This window comes from Cavia porcellus, unplaced genomic scaffold (assembly GCF_034190915.1).
Source record: "Cavia porcellus strain 051 isolate PalLab524CR breed Dunkin Hartley unplaced genomic scaffold, mCavPor4.1 scaffold_1, whole genome shotgun sequence".
NCBI lineage: Eukaryota > Metazoa > Chordata > Mammalia > Rodentia > Caviidae > Cavia > Cavia porcellus.
The window spans coordinates 235,871,969-235,894,050 of record NW_026947484.1 but is presented as its reverse complement, the minus strand read 5'-3'; the positions used below and the strand labels follow the sequence as shown (position 1 = coordinate 235,894,050).

Here is a 22,082-nt window from a genome sequence, read left to right as displayed (position 1 = left end):
GGTACAGTGAGGGGTCCAGTGAAAAAAATGTCTCCCTACAGGTATTTACACTGTGAATGGCACTGCTACCATCTAGGCACTCCGTAGGAGTGCTTCCGGGGTGTAGGCAGACCCTTGCGGAAACAGTGACTGTCCCTGCATTTGACAGTCCCTGCTATTCATACCTAGACGGAAGAGACCGACCGTAAGAATGTGGAAACGGAAGGCTCCTATAGGGCTCAGTCTGGTTCAGGGGTGTCTGCCCAGACGGGGCCTGGAGGGGATCTCTTTAACACTGATCCCCACTTCTTGTCTTGACCACTTCCTGTCTCCTAGAGGCTTCTCACAGGCCCACCCAGTGGTCCTTGGCCATATACCTCTCATCCCTGCCTCTGAAAGATGGAAAAAATCCATTAGATCTAAGTGGACAGAGGTAACATCTTTGTCTACATCCTTATTATTATTCTATATTAATATGCATTAGTAGAATTTGGCAATGTTTCTTCCATGCCATTTTGTTCATAATATCAGTTCAAAACATGTACATTTCACCTTATGTATATAGTTATCATTATTTCTATGGTTAAACTAAGGATACTGAAATTCAAGAGACCAGTAACCTGGCAGGGTCATGCAGCTGGTTCAAGGCCATCCATTCCGTTGTCCTCGAGCAGGCATTCACAGAACTTTAAGTGAGATTAAGACACTACTGCTGGCCGTGGTGGTGCACACCTGTAACCCCAGCACTTGGAGCCTGAGACCTGAGAATTTGAGGCCAGCCTGGGGCACATACTGAGTTCAAGGGCAGGCTGAACTACATAGTGGAACCCTGTATGAAGAAAAAAAAAAGACACAATTAAACCTGGAGTGGTGGTGCACACTTAATCCCAGCACTCAGAAGACCTAAGCAGAAAGATTTCAAGTTCAAGGCCAGCCAAGCCTACTTGTAGAGTTTAAGTGAGCTCTTGTCTCAATAAATAAAAATACTGCTTTGTGCTTGGTGGTAACTATGTGTCTTATGCAGACGGCACATTTCAGTATAAAAGAGCTCCAAACTGAGTATTTTACTAGATTTTACATGTAGGACATGGAGTATGGAAAGCCCACATCAGGTGCTCAGATGGAGTGCCCTAAAGCCTGTGTTTTTGGTCAGCCCTCCATCACTGTAACAATATACCTGAGGAAGTCAGCATAAAGGAAGAGAGAGCACCTGGCTCTCTGTGTCAGAGGTTGCAGGCCGTGGTTAGCTGGCCCCGCTGCTTTTAGTCCCGTGGAAAGGCAGAAAGAACAGTGGAGAAGGGTTGTAGTAGAAGCTGCTCACCTCAAGGCAGCAAGAGAGAGAGAACGGGACAGGCGGTAACAAGATAGAGTCCCCAAGGCCATGTCTCTCCCTGTTCCCATCGCCAAGGCCCCACCTCCTTGGTTCCTCTCACCTTCCAGTACTGTCAAATTATGAACTCTTCAGAGGACCTGGTCACTTCTTTAAAGCCTGTCAGCTGGCAACCAGCATACGGCCTTTGGGGGACGTTTTAGATCCAAACTATAAAGGGGATCCCTTTTCCTAGCAGAGAAATCTGCCTATAAGTCTGAGCATCCGGATCCCAGATTCCAGTGCTGATTTTCTCATCAGAAAGGAGCAGATCGATTCAAGCATCCAAGAACCAGGAGTCTTAGATTCTTCGCCTGGCAGAGCACCGACCCTGATCATAACTGCTCAGAGATACTTCTTTCCAGGTCCCTGCTTTCTTTCTAGCCAAATAACACTTGGAATAACATAAGTTGTGTGAAGAATCCTCTCTACATTCTAAGAACACTTGTAGAGACATTTCCCAAAGATCCCTGAGAAAGGAGCTCGTAATTGCACAGCTGGTAACGATGGAGGTGTCCAGAGGGGAGGCAGCTAGGAGGGACCCTGGGAGAACCAGCGCTGTCTCCAAGCCTGCTGCAGGCTCCCAGTGTACTTTCTACTGTATCCCTGATTTGTCTTTTTTTTTTTTTTTTTTGTCTTTTTTTCGGTACCAGGGATCGAACTCACGACTGCCTGCTTGCAAGGCAGGCGCTTATGCCGCTGAGCTAAATCCCCAGCCCCTCCCTGATTTGTCTTGCTGAATGTCATTCATTTCTCTGCACTGTAGATCTGTGAGCCTCTTGAAGACGTGGTCCCTATCTTAGCTTTGCATTCCCTGGCACTTGCACAGAACATTGGCAGAAGCAAGATTAAGCTGTTTTCATGGACCTATAAAATGACCACAAGAATCATTTATACATATAAATTATATATGTGTGTGTATATATTTCTATGTACTAGATTGTATGTGTGTGTGTATAGATATGTGGCAGCCCACACTTCCGGAGACTTAGAGATGATGGGTTGGAGATTTCTCTGAGGTCAAAGAAAATCCTATAGTGAGTGACAGCAGCGGTGTGTGCTTTTCTTGGGCTTACTTGTGCTTACTTGTGCTTTTCCACCTTGATCATAATTGCATATAAAGAACAGACTGGAGCCCAGCGTTTGATTTTCCTCACTTTGAGGTGTCAGTCTGGGGCAGCCTTTGGTTTTACCTGCTGAGATGGTTAAGGTGGTTAGATGTTGTCTAACCCCGCTGGTTTGTGGGGCTCAAGCTAAGTGACGTAAAATTAAGGGCCTGTGTGGTAGTGCATATTGTGAAAGTGGCTAGAGGGATGATTATCAATTTGGGTTAAGCGCTAGGGTTGGACTGAGCTAACGGCAGAATTCACCGTGGGAAGGGATCTCGAACAGCTGCCCACTGTCCTGAATGTCAAACCTGAGGTGCCCTGAGAGGCCCGTGCTAATGGGGAGAAGGGAAACAGATGTGTTCCACGGAAAAAAGATAAATGTGCATTTAGATCTCTGCTCCAGCTGAGTCACCAGGGTGGGAGCCCTGAATTGCAGGTTGATTTTTTATTACCTCATATGGGCAACTCTAGATGGCCTGCTGAAAAATGAACAGCAAGCCATATTCCTTTAAAAAGGAGAGAGTTAATGTCACCAAGGAACCTGCCTGTGATCAATGCGGATATTACAGCCCTGAAAGAAAATACTAGATCTGAAAACAGTGATTTTTCTGGATGAATGGGTCACTGTTGAATTTAATTTTTCTTTTAAATAACATTTTGCATTTTTCATTTGTTGCATAATGAGTATTTCATTGGCAGAACACAAATATAATTAAAAGAATTTTTTTTACCACCAAAGGCCTAACAGATAGTTATCTAGACTCTTGTAATTACATTTTAGAAATGATCATGCAAGTGTACATGCAAAAACCAGTCTAGGTTGGTAGGACTGGGGTAGTGTTTGGGTCTGGGGACTAGCTGGGAAGGAGAAGTTCTCGAGGTGACTGGCAATTTCCTGTCTCTTGTTTGGGTGGTTGATGATGCACCAGTGTAAGAACGGGTGTCAAAACTCAAGGTCCTGCCCTCTTAAAATCATCGCATGTTCATGGTACTGCAATAAAACTGGGAAATGCAAGAAAGAGGGACGCATGCATGCCAGCAGGCACAGGGCTGTTTTGCAGCACCAACCGTGGGTGTGCTCGGAGGCAGCCGAGGGCCTGTGCCAGCCCATGCCAGGGCTCTTACCCACAGCCCAGGGTGGCCCCCAGCACTCACTGAAAGGGCTCATTGAGAGCTGCTGGGCAGGCCCTCTGTTGCCAGACAACTTAACATGCTGAGCGGCAACCAGAGGAACTGACCAGAGGAAGCTGGCCGGCAAGGCCAGCCCATTGGCAGCTGGCAGACTAACAGTGCTGGCAGGGCAGTGGGCAGAGGGCCCAAGGCCACGGGGCGCAAGGGGCCCTCCCTGCCTGCCTCTTTTATTCCCTTTGCCTTTTCCTTTCTTTCCTTTTGTGATGCTGAGGAGTGAACCCAGGGCCTTCCCCTTGAGCTCTATCCCCAGCACCTTCATTTAGGGGACCTGAAGTGACCAAAGGCCCCAGCTCTCCAGCGCTGTGCCTGTGCTGGCTGTGATGTGTGAACTGGCATGTACAAAGCATAGATTTTTCTGTTTCCTGCTCTAGGCTTCCGTGACCTCACGGCTGCTGCTAATGTCTTTCTCCTAAGAACACATAGCCTTTAGTGGCCTTGTTATTCACTTGTTTCTTAATAGTGTCTGAGCTGGTGACATTTGTGCACAAACCCCTATCCATCTCCCTGACTAATGATTCACTGAGCTGATTAAATCTCAGTGTCTCCTTTGCAGGCCACAGGTTAAGTGTGGGGATCCTAGAAGCAGACAGGCCTGCTTTGAATCAAGCTACCCCGTTTAGCAGTTATGCGACTTTGGAGCTATGTCCTAACTGCCCTGCACCACGTTTTCCTCATCTGTGGAACGGAGATAGACTCTACCGCAGTGTCCCTAGGGCGGCTGGAAAAAAAGGTGTGCAAACCTTCCAGCAGTTCCTGACAACCAGCAAAACAGGAACAGCCCAGGCTCGTGTCGATGTTAATGATGTTAATCGGAGTGGCTGTGTCACACATTTCACCACCAGCCAGTGCTTTCCCATGACAACCGGGTCCCTCCCCAGAGGCCGGGGGATCTGCTTTGGGGGAAGGATGCTCCTCACCTCATTTGGAGCTTTGTTAGCAGCTGCTTCCCCAGCCAGTCTGTGTTTTGCTCCTTGCAGGGAGCAGCACCTGTGAAGGTCTTTCCCTCAAGCCCATGTGCACTAGAGCTCATTAAAAATGGGTCCTGGTTCCTCTCAAAGTGCTGCTCATGTGGCATTTTTAATAGGGCTCACCCTAGTCCTCTTTCTGCATTTTTGCAGAATTCCAGTGCTTGCTCCTGCTTCTGTTTTGCATTTCAAAAGCATTGCTTCTGAAATTTCCCTTTGGCACCTTGACCACCCTGGCTCCACCCCCTCTCCCCCTCCCCCGGCACTGGGCATGGTGCCTGTTTTTGTGTTCTGGAATCTTGCATGTGCTGCAGCAGCCTCTGTGAGTATATATTTGGACATCTGAATGATTGATCTTGGAGTCTTAGCCTTTAAGAGTCTGTGTCTTAAATTTTAGCTCGTCTGTATATTTAAAGCACTTATACTTGTTCTCAATCAATTTGGCACCGTAACAATGACACTTCCTCTGGTTTCTATATTTGATAACGTGTGTTCATTGGAAAGCTGGAGGTGAGTAACCCTGCTTTTTATAGGCTGCCTGGTGACCACAATAGGAAACTGGGTGTAATTTTGGGAAAGAGGAAAGCATGAACAGATTGTGCATCCAAAATCCTGATTATGTGTTTTTAACTCCAAACTTTGACCAAACCACCAAGGAAATTCCTAATGCGCATTGATTTTCACATGATACATTCTCTATTCTGTGAGAATAGAAGTTACTGATTAGAATGCCTTTTATCCCCTACTGCTCATGTGTGTTATTAAAAAGCCTGGATGCTGCCCTGTGCCAAGTAGAAAGCATTCAGATGGATGCATCCCCACGAGGAGCTCAGATCACCTCACAGAGCGCGCTACACACGGACACAAACTTAGCTTTTCCTTGGCTCTCGTTTATTGGTATTCTAGGGCTTAAAAAGGCCCATAAAGTACTTCCTTCCATAAATGTAAGGAGTATACTACTTACACTGATAAACAGTTTATGAAGTACCAACCAATCACATTGCAAAATAAAATACCAACAGAGTTCTCTTAAGTAATTTGTTGTCAAAGCTGCAAAATGGATTTAGGGTTCTAAGACTCTACATGGAAATCCAAAAGTGTCAGGGCCACCTTGGAAGTTCACTCCCGCCTAGCACAGCGCTCACGTGCTCCCCCGTGCTCCTCCTGTGTTGGAAGCAGCCTGCAGTCCTGGGTCCTCACAGCGTGCAGGGTGCTGGAGCAGAGCTACGCAGAGTTGTTGTCCTGGTTAATTTGTATGTGTGTGGGGGTGTTGGGGATTGAACCCAGGGCCTTCATAGCGAGATACATGCTCAGCCTGTTCAAATTTTTTATTTTTGGACAGCCTCTCAAGTCATTAAGTTGTCCAGGCTAGGCTTCAACTTGCCATCCTCCTGCTTCGGCCTCCCAGAGCACTGGGATTCCAGGTGTGCCTGGCTGTTGTCATGGTTTCATCTTGCTCCTTGAGCTAAGTCTTTGCAGCTCTCCAAGGACAGCAGTTGAAGCTTGATATCTGGGCCCTGCCTTCAGTTTCTTCTCTTGGCGGGTTTCCTGCTTTAAACCTTCCTCTCCTCCAGCTGCTGAGACCTGGCACACTCCCGAGCCTTTCTTCCCTCCATGCTGACGGGCTGTGTCCGGGTCACATGCTATCCCAGTGTGACTCCGCGGATGCTGGAAGGTTCTGTCCCAACAGACGTCTTCCTGGCCACACCTGCAGCTCACTCAGCTGTCCCTGCAGTGGGTGGAGCAGGAGGGAGAGAGGCAGCACTGAGCCGTTGTGTATCCTTTCTTATCTCTGGTGGTCTTCCCGTCCTGAAGGCCTTTGCCTGGCTGTGGGACAGGTGGACGCCGGTCAGTGGTTGGGCTTTGCTTCTGACTTCCTTTTTTAACTTGTGTGCTGTGATCAAAAGGTACAGTGAACATTTAAATCTCCAACTGTTACTGTGAGAGCCACATTGATGTTAATTCCCCCCCAAAATACTCCCCTCACTCCAAACGTACCCTGTGGTTGCTGCCATGTGCTGTGACAGTCTTCGAAGTCCTCTTCTGTGTCCTCGCCTGCACAATGTCCTGAGTCAACTCAAACAAAATATTTACCTTTCATGGTCATTTTGACTTTGGAGAAGAACCAGAGGTAAACTGTGCCAGACCCCGTACATTAGGTGGACGGGGATACACTGTGATGTTTTTGTGACCTGGGTTTCCGGCAGCAGTATTTTTGGTCATACCCTGTAAGGATGCTTATGAGAGAGGACTTCTGTAACTGCTGCAGACAGTGACAAGGACCATGGACTAAGTGTGTTTGAAGTGACGGGTGTGTTTTGAGGGGGACTGATGGCAATGTGTCTTTTACTGTAATAAAATGTAAGCGTTCACCGATATTTTGATCATGCCTAATACTCTGCACATCTCCATAGAAGCCTAGAGTGCCTCATTCCGCCCACTCATGTCACAGCCTAACCCAGTGTGACACCCTCACACACATTTGTCACACTACTGGTGGACACTTCTAGTCCAGGGCTTGGCTACATTCTTTAGTGGCCTCCGGGGGAGCCAGACAATCTCCGCCCACTTCTCCCCCAGAAGTCCACTCCTCACCAATTGCAGGCATGAACAGGGGCTGCTGGTGAGTGGTCCTGATGGTTCTCCCCTCTGACAAGGCTCTGGGGGGCGTTTCTCCCTGTGGCCCTCCCCACCATGCATCCAGCAGCTGCAGCTCTTCTCTAGGAGAGGGGCCAGCTGGCTTCTTGGAATGCTCCTTTGCACTTGGCTCTGTGAACTGGTCCAGCCGCCTAGGATGCTTTCCTTCTTCCTCTGTGTCGCGAGTGGCCCGTCTCTGTGGGGAGCACTCCACCCTCTGTGGTCCTGGCCACTGGCTGTGACCTCTGACCCTTGTATTTCCTTTGGTTGTGGCCAGTTGTGTTGTGCTGTTACTTCAAAGGGACCTGTGCGTTTTCTTTCCTTTCCCCTCCCGCTGGGTCTGGTACACTCCACCCCTTTGTGTTTTCACCTGTGTGTGCAGCAGTGGATGAAATGACTTTCTCGGCCTTGATTCAGCTCCTTTACATCAAAATTCCAGGAAATGAGGGGTCAGCAAGTACAGAAAACAGTGTGTGTGTGTGTGTGTGTGTGTGTGTGTGTGTGTGTGTGTGCATACACACAATACACACAATAAGATTCCAAATTTTGGGATTTTTTTGCTTGTTTGGATTTTTTGGTATATATATATATATTTGCAGTACTGGGGATTGGACCCAGAGCCTTCACATCCTGCTATATCTCTAGCTAAGTGCTTCCCACTTTTATTTTTTTATTGTGATAATTAATTGCTGGATTGCCTGGGATTTTCAGTCTTCCTGCTTTAGCTTCCCAGAGTGCTGGGACTATAGATTTGCACCACCTTGCCCAGCTAGGAGTCCAGATTTTAGTTTAGTTTTGTTTTATTGAGACAGGGTCCCACTATATACTTCAGGCTGGCCCTGAACTCACTGTGTAGCCCAGGCTGGCCTTGAACTTGCAGTGATCCTCCTCCCTCAGCTGCCCGGGCGCTAGGATTACAGGAGTGGATTCTAAATTTTTGAACAAAAACTATTCTTATCAGATTGTGTGATAGCCTGAAGAAAAAAATGGACAAAGCATTAAAAATTATTTTGATTTTAGGGTAATATGTAAAACATTTCTATTGGTGGAGGAAATTCAACTGAAACTTAAAGCCTGAAGTGAGAACTGGCTCGGGAACTTTCTATGTTGGTGCGGTTGTTCTATATCTGTATCATCTGATTTAGCCACTGGCTGTGCCTGGCTGTTTTTAGTTTTTGCAGTTAAAGACTTTATTTTTTATTTTATTTTGTCTTTTTTCCTTCTTATCGGTACCGGGGATCGAACTCACGACTGCCTGCTTGCAAGGCAGGTGCTTATGCTGAGTTAAAGACTTCATTATTAAATTTACTTTTGGGCCAAGGGTATAGCTCAGCGGGCACAGTACCTGCCTAGCAAGTGCGAGGTCATGTGTTTGATTTCCAGAACCAAATAAATAAATAAATTTACTTTTTAGCTGATAAATACAAATTATGCAATTATTGGGGTACAGTGTTAACATATTTTGATACATGTGTACATCGTATGATGTTTAAGTCAGGTGAAACCTCTATCAAGCATTTATCATTTTATGAAAAAATATTAAAAATCCTTTCTAGCCTTTTGACCAAGATTTCATCGTTATTTATAGTCGCTGTGCTATGCACTATCACATGGAGCCTCTTTGTTTCTGAGTAACACAGCACCTGTGGCTCAGCCCTTCTCACGGGTGGCCACTGAGGATGTAAAATGTGGCCAGCGTGGAGGAGAAACTGCCTTTTATGTTTTATTTAAATGGCCTTATATGAGGGGCGGCTGCCCCACTGGGTGGTGCAAGGTGAGACCCTCATTACCTCCTCCCCTTCATCCATAGACACCCCCAGCCACAACCAATAACCAGCATCTGTCTGTGCATTCACAGCATATTTATTCCCTCCAAGTTTGCAGCACACAAACAGTATTGACCCCTGTGGCACCTGCAGCTTCCTCTCTGATTACCAGTGTGTTGCAGGGCTCTCGGGGCAGCCCTGACAGCTCTGCACCATTCACTCCCGCTGCTGTCTGGTGTGGATGTCCCTGCTGGTCCTCCCTCCATGGACGAGTGGAGGTTGTTTCCAAGCCATCCGAGCCATCTCTGACCTCCTGCTTTCCTGCATGTGTGAGCAGGTGCAGACATAGACATGGAATTTCTGGGCTCAGGGGAGGAACAGTGCCCACCCACACTCTGTGCTTGGTTCTCCTGGCCCAGTGCTAAGGGCCGAGTGTGGGCCTAGCCCTGTCTGCAATGCCACCACCAAGCCACTGTTTATTTTTTGATGTGGAGCTGCTGGCACCTGCGTCCTCCTGTGATCTCTCCTTTCTCTCCCCATGTTGAGAAGCTGAAACCTAGATTTTTATCACACAGGCTGTGATGAGCTCTGAAAATGCTGGGACATTAATAACGATTTATAGATGGCCGGCACAGACAGTGCTCATCTGTAGGATGAGTTAAGTGCAGACTTGAGGAAAATCCAGAATGCCCAGAGGCTCGTTTCTAAGGTTTCTCAAGCCACGCTCATTACACTCGTCCAGGGGCACGAATGTTAAAGTCCCGTGTGTTTACCAGCATGTGGATGTTTGCTGTTGAGCCCTGGATAAAATGAAGATTTATCAGGTACCGTGTACCAGAGTCACTTTCTAACCAAGGCAAACGAGGCACAGTCCTTGGGTGTGGCTGGGGAGCCTGCTGTGGTGGCCCCAGGTTAGGTTACCCCACTGCTTTCCCCTAATTTCAGAGCATATGGAAATAAAGACTAATATAGATTTCATGCTGCTGAGTGTGCGGGTACACACCTGTCATACTTGGGAGCCCGAGGAAGAAGGATCACAGATTCAAGACCAGCCTGGGCAACCTAATGAGACCCTGTGTCAAGGACTGAACAGGAGGCTCAGTGGTAGAGCGTTTGCTTAGCTCATGTGAGGCTCTGGGATTAATCCCCAGTACACTGCAAAAGTAAAAATAAAATAGTAAGAAGAAATTCAACACTGCAGGGGTTGGTGACTCCTGAGCAGGGTTTAAAAACTGGAGGAGGATCATAGTGAAGAAAAGGTCAGGTCCTTTCAATAGAAAGGCCCCTCCCGCAGCCAGAACCAGGAGCCTTCTGCAGGACAGAACCTGGGAGGGAGGGAAACTGATCAGATCAGGGAGCAGAGGCTCAGAGGCCCAGTCTCAAGGCAGGCTGGGAAGGTACACACACAAAATTGGGGTGTGATTGTAAATATCCATGCAGCAGACAAAGAACAGAAACAAAGTAGAAAATCCACCATGATTTAGTACTTGAGGAGGTCAAGCTGTTTACTTTTATGCACTTTCTCTTTCTCTCTGTCTCTCTCTCTCTTTTTCTTTTCTTTTCCTTTCCTTTCCTCTCCCTTCTCCCTCTCCCCTCCCCTCTTCTCTCCCCCTCCCTTCCCCTTTCCCCCCTCTCCCCCTCTGCCCAGCCCTCCCTCTCCCTCTGTCTTTCTTCTGCAGGGTCTCACAATGTAGTTCAGGCTGGCCTCAAACTCATGATAATTCTGCCTTGGGCCTCTGAGTGCCTGGCTTACAGGCATGAACCACCACACTTGGCTCCTCTGTCCTAATTCAATCATAATGTTCAGTCTGGGCTGTATTCTGCATACACTTTAGTATACAGTGCTCCCCGCTTGCACAGGGACACTTTGTTCCAAGACCCTCAGTGGATGCCTGAAACCACAGATAGTCTGAGCCCTCTGTAAAGTATTATTTTCTGTACATAGTGTTATGGCTCATATCTAGATGCCCCATAGCCCCAGAGTAGTCATAGTTGGGGCTTTTCCGAGGTGGCTGGATTTATGGTGTGGGACTGTAGATTAGGGGTGTGATACCAGGATTAGTCCACTAGTTGGTTTAACGTAGTTCTGGGTGTGGGTAATAGGATGCCCCGCCCTGGGTGTGAGTGGCCCCATCCAAAAGGCTCATGGCCTGGAGGGGATAAAAAGGGAAAGGGAGGCAGTGCTTGCAGCCTCCTTGCTGCCTGCCGGGAATGTTGTCTTGTCTCCTGTGCTGCCCTGTCTTTGAGCTAACCAGTGTGGTCTGAAACCTCTAGGAATTGTGAGCTGAAATAAACCTTTCCTTCTTTAACGTTGGGTGTCAGGTATTTTGTTTCAGTAATGAAAAAGTAAGACACATACCTACTATGATAAAGTTTAACTTGTAAATTAGGCATAATAAGATAGTAATGATAACAACTAGTAGAAAAATAGAATTATAACACTGTATTGTTAATAAAATTGTTGGTGTCACTGCTTTTACACTGTGCCGCCTTTATTAAGTAAAGCAAGTGTGACTTGAGCACAAGTATTGTGATGTTGTGGCAGTTGATCTCATGACCAAGACATTTACTAAGTTACTACCTGGAGGGTAGCATATCCACTATGGATATGCTGGACAGAGGAATGAGTCCTATCGCAGATGGAATAGAGCAGGACTTTGTGTGATTTCTTTGGCATGGCACACAACTTAAAACTTAGGGATTTTTTAAAATTTCTGGAATTTTCTATTTCATTTTTTTGGGGGGCCTGGAAATTGGCCTCAGTTAACTGAAACTACAGAAAGCAAAAGTATGAATAAAAGGGAATCACTGTGTAGCCTTTTCACTGAACTCTCTATCCAAGGAATACCTCGTCTGTCTTCCAATTATACAAGTGAGATTTGCATTAAATTATTTATTCAAATGTATTTCCGCCAGCTGGTTAGGTTTCACTCAGGCTGCCTTTGTTTGCAGACATCATGGTGGAAGTGTGTCAGTGCCAGTGGTTGGTGGGAGCCTACAGAACCGAGCACCAATGCTGCGAGCCTCCACTCCATTGTTTTCCATCCAGATTTTGAATCAGCTTTGCAGAGCATTAATTTTATTGGGAAATTTCCAGTCTGGCACTAACTCACCTTGTTTCTCAAACCTAACACATCACTCTGGCCATGTGAGATTGTTGGTACTGTCATTCTTCCCTGTTGAGATGAGTTCTAATCCAGCTCTAGGACCTGTGTGGTTATGGACGCACCCTTGGAATTGGGGAGGTGGTGGTCACATTTTGTCACCGGTTCCAGGCTTTGGCTTTCCTCCTGCGGTGCTGTCAGCTTGGTTGGAGGGTTCTGCTTGGCTCACCAGCCCTGCTTTTCTGTTCTCGCTTTAGCCCTGGCTCTGGTCTTTTGGGGGTTTTTTTGTTTGTTTGTTTTTTATGGCCTTTTGTTTTGTTTTTTGGGTTTTTTTTTTTTTTGAGAGGATGAGGGATGTAGGGATGTTACTTTTTTACTTTAAGACAATGTCTCACTGAGTTGCTAAATTACCTGGGCTAGCTTGAATTTGCAATCCTCCTGTCTCAGCTTCCCAAGGTGCTAAGGTCACAGGCGTGTGCAACCACCTCTGGCCCGCCCATAATTCTTTATGCTATGGCTCCTACTTCTTTTGGTGATGATCTCCCCTCATCTGCTCTCTCTAATCTCAAATTCAGCCAACCCAATTACTCTTCTTCCTAATACACTTTGGTTTTCTCCTCTTGCAGCTCTTTTTAAAAAGCCCTCAAGATTTTTTTAAAGGCCTCAAAGAAGGCACCGACCTTCTGGCTGATGGTTGAGCTCCTCATCTGGGCAATGGGGCTTCTGGCTGATGGTTGAGCTCCTCATCTGGGCAATGGGGCTTCTCACAGTCTGAGTGCCCCCCAGAGTGCTGCCTGGAGCTCCTCTCTAGCTGCACGAAGGCACACCCAGGCCCTAAAGAGATTGTTCCAGTGCTTGAGTCTTACACATGTTCTGACCTTTTTACTTCATCTCTGGAAATCTGTCCTAAAGGAATAATCCAGAAAAAAAACGGTAATGCACACATGTACCCTTACCAACATTATTTTTAATGGTGTGAAAATGTGACCAAGATAAATATCAAAGACTATAGAAGATTCGGCAATCGCTGTGAATCATCTCCCTGGAACTTTAAGCACACATTCAGAATGATAATCCTGACAGTTCAACAGCAGAAAAAATGCAGAAGAATAGGATAGAGGGGGCAGTGAGCCCACATTGTGGAGCCTGTCGTGTGCTTCATGGCCCCTGCTGGCTGCTCTGCTCGCCTTCCGTGACGGAGAGGCGGACAGAGGGCTGGGTGACCCAAGGTCGCAGTCCCAGTGTCGCTGAATTGGAAAGCAGGTTTTTCTGTGGTGTAGAATAGAAAACTGTGTCTCCCCTACAATATATTTCCTATTTGGAGGACAATATGGAAGGTCATTCTTTGGCAGTGGCCGTCTGTGAATATTATTTGACACTTGACTGGATGCGTTCCCAACACTGAGACCTAGGGACCAGTTACCTGCAGACCCAGGCCAGCTGTGACCTTTGCACAAGGGTGTCTCTTCCCGGGCCTCCCTCCCTTCCCCCTCTCTGCCTGCCATGCCCACATCTTTCAAGGTCCTGCCCAAATCCTGCTTCCCTGCGGAGGCCCTGTTGGGAGCCTGGCCTACTGGAGTCTGACACGAGAACTATCCTGGGAGAATCATCAGCACCCTCAGACTTGGTGTTTTATGTATTGGTTGTGCCTTTCCGTCTAACTAGAGAGCTGTGAGCTGGGTCTTGTGACCCTTGGTGTACTCAGGTGGCCCTTGGCACTGTGGGAAACCATCGTAAGGCTCAGCCTAAGTGTTGGCAGGTCGTGTTCCTCCCTCCAGTGCGGCTGCCCCAGTGCAGGGCTGCTCGGTCACTCAGGGCAGGTGGGTGAGGCTCTGGCTCCGCTGAGCAAGGGCTGTGTCCCCATGCAGCTCGGGGGCGAGTCCAGGCCTCTGCCAGCCACCCCCTCTCCTTAAAGGAAGCAGCCCTGCCTGTGTTATATGCAGCTTTAAAATGTGTGTAGATTTCTAGATAGTTGCTGAGTAATGCATGGGGTGGTCCCGTGCCCCACCTCCCCCAGTGTTAGCATCCAGGGTAACCATGGTTCAGTTTCTGTGCACAAAGAACTTGGCATCATCCAGTCCACACAGCTGGTCCAAGTTTTGTGGATTATAGATGACTTTAAAAAAATCATCCTGGAATCTGTCGTTTCCTACTTGAGCACTTTTCTTTCTATTCTGCCTGACATGTTTACTCTCTCCGTTGCCCTGAAGTCAGGGGATCTCCCTGGCTCTGTGCCTGGCTCCCCGAGTCCATCTTGGTCCCATTCACAAACCTCTCTGAGTTTTGGTTCTGGCATTTGAATAGTAACAACACTAACCTCATGGGATTTGTTTTTTCCCTAATGTAAAGTGTTCAAGTTAGGCACAGAACTCAGCTCAGGAGATGTTTGCACAGAGAGCCTTCTATTTTTCTCACAGCGCAGTGCAATTTTCTCCTTTAAATAATGTTCAAAATGAGTCTCCTCTGACATTTTCCCATTCCATCCCTAGTTTCCTGAGCAACCCCGCTGTGTGTCTAATGTTTCATTCGGATGACCCTGATTATGTGTTCCCTCTTCCTGTGAATGTGCTTCCAGTTCTATTTTTGCCCAGCCCCAGTGTGAGGTGTTTGCAGGCAGTGGCCTCCGTCCTCGCATTTCCAGAAGGCAGCGTATTAGAGGAGAGCCTTGGCGTGGTGCCATCTGTGAAACACGGATGATTTTATCAACCTCAGAGCCTTTCTGCAGAAACGAAATGGAGGAGTCATAGTACCTGGCACCGCAAGCTCGAGTCGTGTTAACGGGTGCTGATGGCACCGTGCCGCCTTTCCTGTGTGTTTCCCTACGGAGCTGTGTCCTTGGGCACCTGAGAGGCAGTGCAGTATCCATCTGGATCTAAACTTGGATTCCTTCATGGCTGCTTGTGCTTTTATGTTCTAAGGATAAAAATGGACACGAAATGTCACAGCGGCCATTCTTGTTGTTATTCTGTTTTCTTTCTCCTAAGTAGAGAAAAAAAAATCTTTATTAATTAGCATAGTAATCCCAGTACTGATGGTGATGGGGATGCTGGTGGTGGTGAAAGCCGATGGTGCTGAGAGCTTCTCCTGTGCCAGACGCAGGCCTCAGCTTCACTGTGTGAAGTCGTCGAGCCTCCACCACGACCCAGTGAAGCAGAATCCACCCCCAACCCCGGGGGTGGTCTCAGACAAATAGACCAGGACCACAAGGGCTTGAGTGCATTGCCTCTTTGTGGGGCTTGTGAGAGCGAGGACTGGGGTTTGCAGCAGGCTCTCCAGCTCCTAAACATGGTCGAGATGAATTCTTCCTTCTGTTAGTAGTCCCAGGAGACAGAGAATGGGAAAACATTCTGTTCATCTTTACCCATTATTTGCTTCAAAAGCAATGCTAAAGCCTAGGGAAACCTACGGTTAGCAAGGAATTAAAACCTGACATTAAATCAATTGCACAGGTTTCTCTCTTTTTAAATTCCCGTCCTCAGTGATTAAGGTGGCAATCAGATTAACGGAGGTGGGCCAGGGAGCTGTGAGCATCTTGGAACCCAGGAACACTTAAAGGTCAGACCGCTGACAGCGCCAGGTTTGTCGGCCTCCCGCAGCGAGAATCTGGCTGCCGTTTCATTCTGCTTCCAGAAAGCTGCGTCTGGAAACTCGATCCCAAATTCTGTTTCTCCCGCACCTGCTCCTGATGTCTCCAGTCCCTGTCTTCCCTGACGACAGGCAGCCCTGGCCCTGCAGGCAGCTGCACCACGCTCTGCCTTTCCCAAGGAGACAGAGCCGGGCTCTGCCCACGCCGTTCCCAGCTTCGATTACCAAGGGCAAAGGGTTGCTTCACTCAACAAGGAATGATTCAGTAAATCAGAATCTGGCCAAAAGTAGAATAATGAGTAACCTTTAAAGTGCAGGTTTTTAAAAATAGAAGGTAAACAGAATATAAGGAGACAAAAATTACTTTTAACACGATCCTGTGTGATCACAGCTTTATCTATGTATTTTAAAAATATGTACAAACACAGAAGCAAAACGCTAGCACAAGTAAAATGTTAATATACATGGTTACTTGTGAATGCTGTTGTAAGTGATGTGTATATTCATTTCGTTCCTCGTTTTGCAAATTTGTTCCTGGGAGCATGGATTCCTTTTCAGATTACAAGCCAGAGAAAAGAGGAGAGGGGACCTAAAATTGTTCCTAAGTGTTTCCCCATTGGCCAGTTGCTTGTGGTTCCTGGATTTCGCAGTACAAACCAGCTCTCTTCATCCCTGAGGATCCATTCAGGTCTTACCTTCTCCAGGAAGCCAGCCTGGACTCACCAACTCAGAGTTTTGCAGTTTGATGGCCTCTTCCGGTTCACTGTGACACGACACCATCTTTAAATGCATGTGGGTCTCACATCCTCAGGGAGTAAGTTGCTGCAGGGCAGAGTCTGCCCACCACCCAGCAAGTGCTGTGCAGACTGCTGGAGTTTAATTAGTGTCAGTTGACCACAAGGTCTGGTCCTCAGGGGAGGCCCTGGATCGAGGTGGATACGCCTTTCTCTCTGAACTTTGCTCCATTTCCTCCAATTCATTCACGTTGGCTATCAGTGCCAGCTTAATTTTATTGTAAATTGTTTGAGAAGAATTCCATCTGCTTTGGTAGGAATGACCCAGTCTGGCCCTCGTCTTTACAGGGAGATTGTAAAGCTATGAAAATAAATATGACCTATTTTGAACAAAAAGATGTTTTTCTTGGTGAATGGGGTTAGTGGAGTTGATGTTTATTGAAAGGAAATCAGTGCTGGGAGAGGAGGGGCCAAGCCTGGGTCTCATGCGGATCAAAGGCCGGTGAAGTGATGCGCGCCAGTTTCCTGGAGTCCCGCTGGGCTCGGGTACTGTACTGAGGCAGGCGAGGCAGGAAGAAGACTTTAGGAATTTACAGTTGGGGGGGAGGGCTCTGACATGACAGCCGGATCCCCAGCTGTAGGAGGTGTACGTGTGAGGCTGTGCAGCTTTCACAGAGGCTGTCAGGGCCAGCTGAGAGAAAGGATGTGGGGCGGGGAGGCTCAGCAAGGGTCGGGAACCCTACTCCTGTCACCCTGTCATCCTTGCATCCACAGCTGTAGGTCTCTCATACCTCCTGGTCTTCCAGCCTGCTGCTCTTTGGGTCTCCCAGCCCTGGTCACTGCGGTCTCTGCTCTGTGCCCTGCTGCTGGACGAGCCAGGGAGGGGAGAGAGCGCTGGAGGGCAGAGGAGCCCTCACCCATGGTGGGCAGCCTTGGTTACAGTAAGAGGAAGTGTTACCGAATGGAGTCCAGGGAGGCCCCCCCGAAGAGAAACGGGGACCTCAGCTCACCCCATGGGAACAGTTCTTGACCCTTGTCAGAGAAAAATAATCTCAGAACACATCGACGGGAGACATAGGGAGGGTCAGAAAGTAAAAGGAAATGAGAGCGGATGAGGACACTGCTCCGAGGACAAGGGCCAGGCGGGCCAGTTCGCAGGGCGAGGCCGCCTCTGGGTTAGCGGGAGTGGGCCATGGGTGGCGGAGCATTGTCTCAGGTGGCTCCTGGAGAAATCCTTGTTGCTTCGGAGGCAAATCTGGCTCCGTGGGATGATCGCTTCTCTTGGGCCAGTCTGTCTTGCACCTCTGCTAGAAGCCAGGTAGCTGGAGACCTCCAGGTGCTCACTGGTAGATGTCCCTGAAAATCTCTAGTCTGAAGGGGAGTGAGATAAGTTATGCAAATTCAGGGCTCTGCAACTTTTTGACAGATATTTCCTTAATGATTAGCAGGCCTGTACGCAGAGCTGAGCAAGGCTCTGACTCAGAGGGAAGGTTATAAAGGAGATAGATCTTTCAAGTTACGTATTGGGGACCTGTAGGCTTAAATGAAGTCACTTCCTCTTTTTTTTTTTTTTTTTAATAGCAAGAACTGCTTTTTAAGTCCTGATTGCCTTAGAAGAAAACACAAAACATGCTTTACATGAGCAATAGATTAAGGGCCCAGGAATTTGTCCTCTGTCCCGGGGTGCTCTCTGCTTGTGTCAGAAGGGTTGACACACTACTGCAGAGGTGAGACATGCTACTGCATGTTATTAAGCAAACTAAACCCAACACTTGCTTTAAAGCTTCATAGACAGTAAATGGCCGGTTGACAGGCCTGTTGTCAGGGTCAAGGAGGCTTCCAGCACCATGGCTGTCACAAAGGAAGTGAAAGAAGGGACACAGTGAACTCAGGAAACTGTTGAAGGTGTATTTTGGGGAAAGTAATGGGAGATTGAAGGGAACACTGGGGCAGAGAGACTCGGGCTGTGTGACCTTGAACAGGACGCTTGACCCCTCAGGTCCTGCCTCCATATCTATAAGGTGAGAATGTATACCTGCCTGTTAAGTATGTGGGTGGTTAGGGCTTAGTACAGAGCAGGCATTCAAGATCAGCCCAGAGAGCCTGGGACAGCCAGGGACGGGAGGGGAGGCAGATGAGGCATGCACCGTGGGTAATGGGAATGTGGGAGAGGAGGCCTAGATTGTGTGCAGTGTGGGATGCCCTGGCCATCCGTAGTCAGACCAGTGGGACAGATGGGTCAGGGAAGCAGGATCGGGCCAGTAGAGGCGAGGGACACAGGGCTGCAGTGCAGGGGACTTGGGATGCAGCAGACAGTACTGGTAGACCAGGCCAGAGGCAACTGTATGGTCTGCTGGGTCACAAAGGGACATTTAAATGCTCTCACTCCTCTTCGGGGCAGAAAGATAATTCTGATGAGCAGTTAGGATTGTGACTACAGGCCAGGCATGGGTGTGGGGGGCGGGCAAGGCAGGCCCAGGGCCCTGAGGCCTGGCTGCTCACATCAAGCATGTCTCTGCCTCAAAGCCCGTTCCTCTGATGCGGTCCTGGCAGACTGGGCCCTGGAAGATGGGCTGGGCCTGAAGTCAGGAATTTCCACAAAGGCTTTATTGGCCTTTACGGACTTGATGTTCACTGTTGCTTCTCTGTCCAGTTCATTGTGCTCCTTTCAACACGTGTGTGCATGAATGAACATCTCCTTCCACCCCACCCTCAGTTAGATCTTGTTCCTGGCCGAGGGACACAGCAGGGACCATCCCTGTCCTAGAAGAGCTTACAGAGGACACAGTGTGGACGCAGAAGGAGTCAGTGGGTGAAAAGGAATACACTGGGGCCAGAAAACTGGGGGGACTGGTAGCGAGGGAGGTTGTCTAGCTGGGTGATAGCAGGCAGAGCTCGGGCGACACTGGGGAACATTTGGGATGGAGGAGAGTCTGTGCAGAGGCCCTGTGGCAGGGCCTTGGAGGCGTTCCTACAGTGGGAACAGAGGAGCCCCAGGGAGAGGGGCTGGAGGGGCCGGGGACCCAGGAAGCATCTGGTCATTCGTGGGGTTTTAAAGATGGAGGAAGCCACTGAAATCTTGTTGGGCCTTCTGTTAATAATCGGATGCCACAGTCAGGAATGGTGGCACATGCCTATGATCACAGGCCTTAGGTGGTGGAAGCAGGAGGACCATTGAGAGTTTGAGGCCAGCCTGAACTGCACAGTGAGACCCCGTCTCAAAATAGTAATAGGGTCAAGGATGTAGCTCAGCAGCTCCGAGCTTGCCTGACAACACAAGGCCATGAGTTCAATTTCCAGTACCCCCCCAAATTATATATATATATATATATTAATAGTAATAATTATAGTAACTGTCATTATTTGATGTTGCAGTGATCAGAGCAGCTTCATACTAGTAAAGCTGGCACTATAGCTTTTTCTTCTTTTCCTTAAAACAGTCATGAAAGTATTAGGTGAAGCCAGATGCAGTGGTGTGTGCCTACAGTCCCAGCTACTCGAGAGGCTGAGGCGGGAAGATCCCTTGAGCCCAGAAGCTCAGGGTCAGCCTGGGCAACATGGGACCCTGTCTCTTAAAAAAACATACTAAAGGGTAAGACAAGTCCCAGTTACAGAAAAGGATCCTTTATAAATTACCTTTTGGGTCCGTGGTCGGATATGCCTGATGCAATCCTCAGGCACAGGACTCCGAGAGGGCACTCCCGTCTTCCATGAACTGGCTCAGAATGAAACGGTTCATCACAGGTGTGCGGCTGCCTGCTAAGTACATGGCAGCCACCTCCTTCTGTGTAGTGACATTAAGAGTAAATACACTCAGAAGCAAAATACATAAAACATATTACTTAAAACTCCTTGCAAGGAGTAGTTTTCAATTTCATGTTAATGTCTTTGTTTGTATTTATTTATTTACTTTTTGGTGTTAGTTCCAGGGATCAAACCCAGAGCTAGAACATACTATTAGCTCAGCATTGTACCACTGAGCTACATCTTCAGCCCTTTTGGTTCTGTGTTGAGACAGGGCCTCTCTGCGTTCCCCACGCTGGGCTTAAATTCAGCAGCCTCCTGCCTTAGCCCACTGAGGAACTGAGATTATAACGTGGACCATCAGGACTAGTTTCACGTCCTCTGTTCGGTGTTTCCCAGCTTGGTTGTGGCTGCTCTGAATTCACCTGCTTTGGTTTGGAAGCTTTCTGGGAGTGTTTGTGGTCCCAAGACCTCCTGAGCTGCTTTGGCTCCAGAGACTCTGGGCGCCCGGCCAGAGCCTGCCCCGGCTCTTTGCCTTATCAGAGAGAAGTCTGTCCCCTGCCTGAAGTTCTGATTACCCGCCAGGAAGTGTGGGCTTCTGCTCATGGCTGTCTGCCCACTGGCTGAGATTCCAAAAATGCTGTAGCCCCTTCCTACAGTGGAGCGGAAAGTCGTCACCCTGGGTTGGCCCTCCCAGGAAGCCATGCTGGGTTTCTTTCCTCCTGTTGCAATAGAGGCAGTCATGTGCCTTTGGAATTCTCTACCAGTCTGCTTTTGAGATTCCTCATGTGGTGAATTACTTACACAAAACTATTCCTTTTTTTATATCTTTTCTTTCTAAACCAGGCTGTTAATTTGGTCTTCTTACCTTATTTTCCCCCAAACTGTAAAAGATTAAAAATTAACAAGCAAACAAAACTCAAACCAAACAGAACAGAGTACTTGCAGACTCGTGCTTACTGGCTTCTTATAAACACCCTGATACCCAAATGTCTCAAAGGCGCTTCTGTTAGGGATTATTTTCTTTGGCTTTAAGCTTTTTTTTTTCTCCCTGGTACTGAGGATTAAACTCAGGACCTCACAAGTGATAGGCGAGCACTTTTCCTCTGAGCCCTTTCTTAATGATTTATTTTGAGACCGGGTTTAATCAGTTGCCTAGACTGAGCTTGAACTTGAAATTCTGTCTGCTTCAGCGTCCTAAATAGCTCTCTGTAAAACTTAAAAACAAAAGCGTATATCCTTAAGGAGACCATTAATCAGCTGAGAGCATCTTGTGAGTTAGTTAATCAGATCACTGAGATAGGCCTTTGGTTTTGCAGGGGGAGGCTAATAAGATCTATTTTTGAGACCAGTTTAGCCACCTGAAGCCTCCCAGTGACCCAGCTTGAGGTAAAGTGCCTAACACGAGGTAGGGGGGGCGACCCTGGGAGACGGTGGCCGTGACAGGGAGACGGGAGAGGCGTCTCTGCAGGCCAGGCCTCCCTCTCTCCCTTCTCTCTCAGCACTGGGGTCCTCTCTCCTGTGGTCCCTTCTGGGTGGACACTGGGGCTTCAACCTGGTCCTTCGGGGGGCCCTGGCCCTCCTCACCAGCTGCCTGCAGGGTGTTGCCATCTGATGTGCCCGTGCTTCCCCGGCCATCTGCAGCCCAGCTGGGTAAGAGCGACCCTGTTCTCTGGGTCTTGTTCCTCCTTTTGTGCCTCTCGGTGCCACCTGACTCTTCGATGGTTCTGCCTCCCCCTTTTTTTTTTTTTCTAAATACATTTTATTTCAAGGAGAAAAAGAAAAAAATCTAAAATAAAACTTCAAAACACATCAATGTGGGGGGCAATAATGGTATATACATTGCACTCTGTCACCCCCAAATCATTCACCCAGAGCACAAGACATCTGCCTTCAATT

The 22,082-nt window shown here is 48.1% G+C and overlaps 1 protein-coding gene and 1 long non-coding RNA gene across 5 annotated transcripts in view; one reads left to right on the top strand and one right to left on the bottom strand.

Annotated features, from left to right (window-relative positions):
• Window positions 1-22,082, top strand: part of Efr3b (EFR3 homolog B) — an 81,140-nt gene that overhangs the window by 7,561 nt on the left and 51,497 nt on the right. The window lies entirely within an intron of this gene.
• Window positions 13,068-17,178, bottom strand: LOC134471758 (uncharacterized). Its single transcript, XR_010041359.1, has 2 exons — window positions 16,401-17,178; window positions 13,068-15,428 (listed from the first exon to the last, which is right to left on the bottom strand). It is a non-coding gene; the product is annotated as an uncharacterized LOC134471758 (long non-coding RNA).